The sequence below is a fragment of the Mobula hypostoma genome, chromosome 29 (genome assembly GCF_963921235.1).
Source record: "Mobula hypostoma chromosome 29, sMobHyp1.1, whole genome shotgun sequence".
In the NCBI taxonomy this organism is placed as follows: domain Eukaryota; kingdom Metazoa; phylum Chordata; class Chondrichthyes; order Myliobatiformes; family Myliobatidae; genus Mobula; species Mobula hypostoma.
Genome location: NC_086125.1, coordinates 14,543,501 through 14,549,500, shown reverse-complemented (window position 1 = coordinate 14,549,500; position 6,000 = coordinate 14,543,501). Strand labels below are relative to the sequence as shown.

The 6,000-nt window shown below is 44.6% G+C and overlaps 1 protein-coding gene across 1 annotated transcript in view; it reads left to right on the top strand.

Moving 5' to 3' along the window:
- The first annotated feature begins 4,393 nt into the window (after window positions 1-4,393).
- Window positions 4,394-6,000, top strand: part of LOC134339459 (zinc finger protein Gfi-1b-like) — a 36,575-nt gene continuing 34,968 nt past the window's right edge. The window contains exon 1 of the mRNA XM_063035991.1: window positions 4,394-4,532. The gene's annotated coding sequence lies outside the window, so the exon portion shown is untranslated. The remainder of the gene's footprint in view (window positions 4,533-6,000) is intronic.

Sequence of the window (6,000 nt, the reverse complement as noted above, 5' to 3'; positions counted from 1 at the left end):
ACAAATCTCCTCTCAATCTTCTACGTTCTAAAGAGTACAATACAGTGCTAACGTGTTCAATCTTTCCTTATAACTCAGGTTCTCCAGACCTGGCAACATCCTTGTACAAACGTAAGTTTTCTCTGTACTCTTTCAACCTTGTTTACATTTTTCTTGGAAGTAGGTGATCAAAACTACACACAATACTCCAAATTAAGCCTCACCAATGTCTTATACAACTTCAACATAACATCCCATCTCCTGTACTCAATACATTGATCTATGAATGCCAGTGTACTAAAAGCTTTCTTTATGACCCTATCTACATGTGACGCAACTTTCAACGAATTATGGACTTCTATTCCAAGATCCCTTTGTTCCACCACACTCCTCAGTGCCCTACCATTCACTGTGTAAGACCTACCCTGGTTGGTCCAACCAAAATGCAGCACCTCATACCTGTCTGCATTGAGTTCCGTCTGCCATTTTCTGCTCATTTTTCCAGTTGGTGCAGATTCTGTTGCGGGCTCTGATAGTCTTACTTGCCCCAGTCTTGGTGTCAGCCACAAATTTGCTGATCCAGTTAACCACATTATCATCCGATTCATTGATATAGATGGCAGACAACAATGGACCCAGCACAGATCCCTGTGGCACTCCACGAGTCACTGGCCTCCAGTCAGAGAGGCAACCATCTACTACCACAATCTGGTTTCTCCCACAAACCCAATGTCTAATCCAACTTACCGTCTCATCTTGAATGCTGAGTGACTGAACCTTCCTGACCAATCTCCCATGTAGAACCTCATCAAATGTCTTGCTAAGGTCCATGCAGACAACTTCCAATGCCTTGCCTTTATCAACTTTGTCGGTAACTTCCTTGAAAACTTCTGTAAGGTTGGTTAGACATGACCTACTACACACGAAGCCACGCTGACTATCCTTAATCAGTCCCTGTCTATACAGATACTCATATATCCGGTCCCTTAGAGTACCTCCCAGTAAGTTTTCCACTACTGATGTCAGGCTCACTGATCTATAATTTCCTGGTTTATATTTGGAGCTTTTCTTAAACAACGGAACAACATTAGCTATCTTCCAATCCTCTGGTACCTCACCTGTTGACAAGGACAATTTAAAATCTGTGCCAGGGCCCCTGCAATTTCTGCACTTGCCTCCCACAAGGTCCGAGGGAATGTCTTTACAGGCCCTAGGGATTTATCCACCCTAATTTGCCTCAAGATGCCAAACACCTCCTTCACTGTAATCTGTATAGGGTTCATGATCTCGCTGCTGCTTTTCCCGAGTAAATAAAGATGCAAAAAATCCATTTAGGATCTCCCCTACCTCTTTCGGCTCCATGCATAGAGCACCATTCTGATTATCCAGAGGATTGATTATGTCCCTTGCAATCCTTTTGCTCTTAATATATCTGTAGAATCCCTTAGGATTCTCCTTCACCTTGTCTGCTATAGCAACCTCATGCCTTCTTTTAGCCCTCCTGATTTCTTACGTGTTCTCTTGCATTTTTTTTATTCCATAAAAATTCTTTTGTTCATACCTGTCTATATCTGCTATGCATCTCCTATATTCTTTTCTTAACCAGAGGCTATTATCTTTTCTTTTTATTCTGACAGGCATATACAAGATCTGTACTCTCAAAATTTCACTTTTGAAGCCCTTGCCTTCCCAAGTACACCTTTACCTGAAAAAGCCTTTCCCAATCCACACTTGCCAGATGCTTTCTGATACCATAAGAACTGGCCTTTCTCAAATTTAGAATCTCAACCCATGGACCAGACCTGTCTTATTGCATAATTACTTTGAGACTAATGGAATCATGATCATTAGATGCAAAGTATCTCCCTACGCAAACTTCAGTCTCCTGCCCTGTCTAATTCCCTAAAAGGAGATCCAGTATTGCATGCTATCTCATTGGAACTTCTATGAACTGACTAAGGAAACTTTCCTGAACACATTAGTCAAACTCTATCCCATCTCGTATGGGTGTTCCAGTCAAATGTGGAAAGTTAAAATCACCTACAACAGTCTTATATTTCTTACAACAGTCTGCGATTTCTCTACAAATCAGATCTTCTAAAATCTCACAGACTTTTGGTTGCTCTATAATATAGCTCCTTAACGTAGTCATACCATTCTTATTCCTCAGTTCCAACCATAAAGCCTCGCTAGATGAGTTCTTCAACATGTCCAGACTGAGCACTGCCATGACATGTTCCCCGTCTAGTAATGCCACCCCTGCCCTTTAAATCCTCCCGCTCTGTCACGTCCAAAACAACGGAACCTCGGAATATCGAGCTGCAAGTCCTGCTCCTCCTGCCACCAAGTCTCACTTGTTCTGGCACTCTGGTTCCCATCCCCCAGCAAGTTTAGTTTAAACCCCACCTCCCCCTCCCCAACCAATGCAGCACCAGCGAATATTTCCCCTAGGTTATTAGTCCCCCTCCAGTCCAGTAACAAACCATGACCTCTGTACATGCCCCACCTTCCCTTGAAGAGAGCCCAGTGACCCAAAAATTTGATACTCTCCCTCCTACACCAACTTCTTAGCCTCATGTTAAACTGTATGGAAAGCTTTTCATAAATTCTATCCTATTTCTTTATCTTCTTGTAAACGCGTTCAAGAGAATGAATCTCAAGGTAGTACGCGGTGACAAATACATATTTGGTCAATAAATTTACTTTGACTTTGACATTGATTTTGACACAGTCTAAACTAAAACCATTGTGTTTTGTCCCTCGTCTGATTTGGAGAGTTTACGAAGACGCAGTGGTAACCAGACAACATCACCTCGTAGCAGCTCGATCCAGACGTGGGGGCTGCTTTGTCTGTCACTGTGCTATTTCCCTCCCTCACAAGAAACAGATCATAGGCTGGAAAGTGTCAGACACAGGAGTCTGTGATGATAGAGTCAAGCTGTGGTACCTCCAGAGCTGGAGAAGCTACCAACAGTGAGTCAAAGTGGATTGGTTTCTAACTGAATACAAATCAACAGGAAATGGTGTCAGCGGAGACCAGCCATCTGCAGGTTCTGAACATTTTCTTTGTTATCAAATTTTGTGCCTGCAGCACTCTTTTACTGATCTTGCCAGTTCCTTACCCCCGTATCCAACTTCCCACCTTCTTTGATCAATGTCCTCATCAAATCCCAAAACCCCCATCTCGAAGACCTCATCAATTTCCCACTGGTATCACTGACTTTTTTTCATTCTCTTTTCTAACAACTCTCTACAATCCGTCCAAATTCCCAAACACAATTCCCTATTCTCCCTCTGTTCTCCTGATCAATTCCTTACTTTCACTCTCCAACCTCTAATCCACTCTCTTATCTGCCTCGAACATCTAATCAAATTCTCTGCCAGCCTTCTCATTAACTCTTATCTATATAATTCTGATCAAGTGCCTGCTCTAGGACTGTTAGCATTTTCTCAAATTTATCTGCTCTCTATACTCTTTACCCTGCTCAGCGTTTCCCCACGTTTCTGTCTGACCTTCTGCCAGAAGATCAGAGAAATGTGGGGAAAAGTCGATGCCGATGGAGAGTATAGGAAGACAGAGTGGTCACTTCTCAAGTGGAATAAATCACAATAGCCTGAAGTGATGGCAGCGAAACTACACCTCACCCCTCCCAACTCCTGGTCCTGGGTCCTGGGTCAAGATGGGTGTCCGATGTCTCTAATGTAATTGCCCCAGTCCTCTGCAATGTATTCTACAACCTGCAGAGAGTAGCTGCTGATAACTGTGCGCCTTGAGGGTGGCAGGGAATGTACCAGCAGGTAAAAAACTAAAAGGGATTATAGACTGAGATTAAATTTAACACATCTAGCAGGAATGACTCACAAGTTTAACTTGTTACAGGGCCACACTAATAAAAGATGTTGCATTAATACTAAGCTGGTTAAAGAAATGTATTTGCTCTGCTAACATCAAGCCACAACCTTGTGCAGTGAATTTAATGTGAACTCAGAAATAATAGGGAGATTGCCTTCAGTGTTCAATCTGTGAAACTAAGGTTAATCAGCCAGAAAGATCTAGAGATTCACAGCTCTCAGAATGTCTCACTGGAAGCTGCAGAGACTTTAACACTAACAGGGGTGTGGAGCATGACTTTTTCCCAGCAAGATTTTCCCCAGCACATTCGCTCTGGGTTTCAGTGTTAGGTCAGCTGACTCATGATGCCAAAACCTCCAACAGCTTCCCACCTCCTGGTCTGAGAAAAACTTACTCAAAATGTCAACAGCGCATAAGGCCATAGTCGCAAAGTGTTGAGGCCTGTGCTAATTTGGTTCTGATTTTCTGAGCGTGAGTCTCACTATAGAAACAGCCCCTCCTCTGCTCGGCGTTGGCCCACTGTGACTGACTGAGAAGGGAAACTGTGGTTTCAGAGAGGGCCGGCGCTGGGAGCAACAGTCTTCCCTTCTCCCTGCTCGGCGGCCAATGCACAGAGCTCGGCTCAGGCTGCTCAACAACGCCCGTTATGTTCCAACTGGACTCCCTGCCTCACCCAGGATGAACGGCGTTCACTTTCACTGTAAGTAGACGTACACGCGAAAATTTGTTTGGCGTCTGAGGTATTTCTGAGAACTGGTGTACATGCGACAGGCTGCGTTATTTATGGTCTGCTGTGGCTCAGCCTGCTCGTTCGGTGATCAGGCTAGAGGCGAGAACAGGCACGGCGCAAAGACAGAGGCTCACACTGGGGCGCGATGCATAAGACACTAACCCTCACGGGGACACAGCGCGTAGTCACTGATCCTCAAAGGGGCATGGTATGTGGATTCTCACAATTCACTAGAGGATTGTCTCTCGCTGAGACACATACACGAACACTGGCCGTCACTGGGGCACAGTGCACAGTCACTGACTGCCCACAGACATGGTGTGTAGACTCTGACATTTACTGAAGGATTGACTCTCTCTAGAACACTGTACACTGTTATTAATTCTCTCTGGGACGCTTGCTGGTGCACGTATGTTTTTCATTACACCTGTGCGTACGCGTGCATTTCAAAATAAACTCGACTTTGACTTTGACTTTGTACACAGTCACAGACTCACACTGAACTCTCCTTGGCAAGTCAGGACGTTACATGTTTCCCGAGGAGAAGAAGCCGTGGGAAACTCCCCACAGTGACAGAGACTGGCATAGACTGCTCTCCTGCGCACACTGACAAGGTGGTCCATTCACAGGATTTGGGTCTGCGTGCAGGGCAGTTCATCTCGGTCATTTTTCTCCAGTGTCTCGAAATGCTCACCAGGGACCTCCACTGCTGTGAGTCTGTCATTAGGTTTGAGGTCTTAGTGTTTGAACTCAGTCGTCTCCAGCAGGTGGCTGTGTGGTGCAGGGAAGGCAAATGACGGGTTTTCGTCAGAAATGAAGAAGAGTCTCGGCCCGAAACATCAACACATTGCTCTTTTCCATAGATGCTGCCTGACCTGCTGAGTTCCTCCAGCATTTTGTGTGTGTTGCGTGGATTTCCAGCATCTGCAGATTTTCTTGTGTTTGTGAAAGGTTTTGGTTTTGCTGAGGGTAGCTCCTGAGGAATGAAAAGAAATTCATGGGTTCTGGGGGTGACAAGAAGACCATAAAACCATAAGATATAGGATGAGAATTAGGCCATTTGGCCCATCAAGTCTCTCTGCCATTTAGGATTTAATTTTCCTATCAACCCCATAATCTTTGCTGCCATGACTAAGCAAGAGCCTATCACCCTCCACTTTAAATATACCCAATGACTTGGGATCCACAGGCATATGTGGCAATGGATTTGACACTGGCTAAACAAATTCTTCCCCATCAGTGTTCTAGAGGAATGTCCTATTCTGAGACTGTGCTCTCTGCTCCTAGACACTCCCATAATTAGAAATATCTGCTGTACTTCCACTCTATCTAGACGTTCAATATTTGGTATCTTTCACTTAGATCTCCCACTCATTCTTCTAAACTCCACGAATGATGCAGAAATCGACCTTTGGGCTCCTGTTGTGAGGAAGGGGAG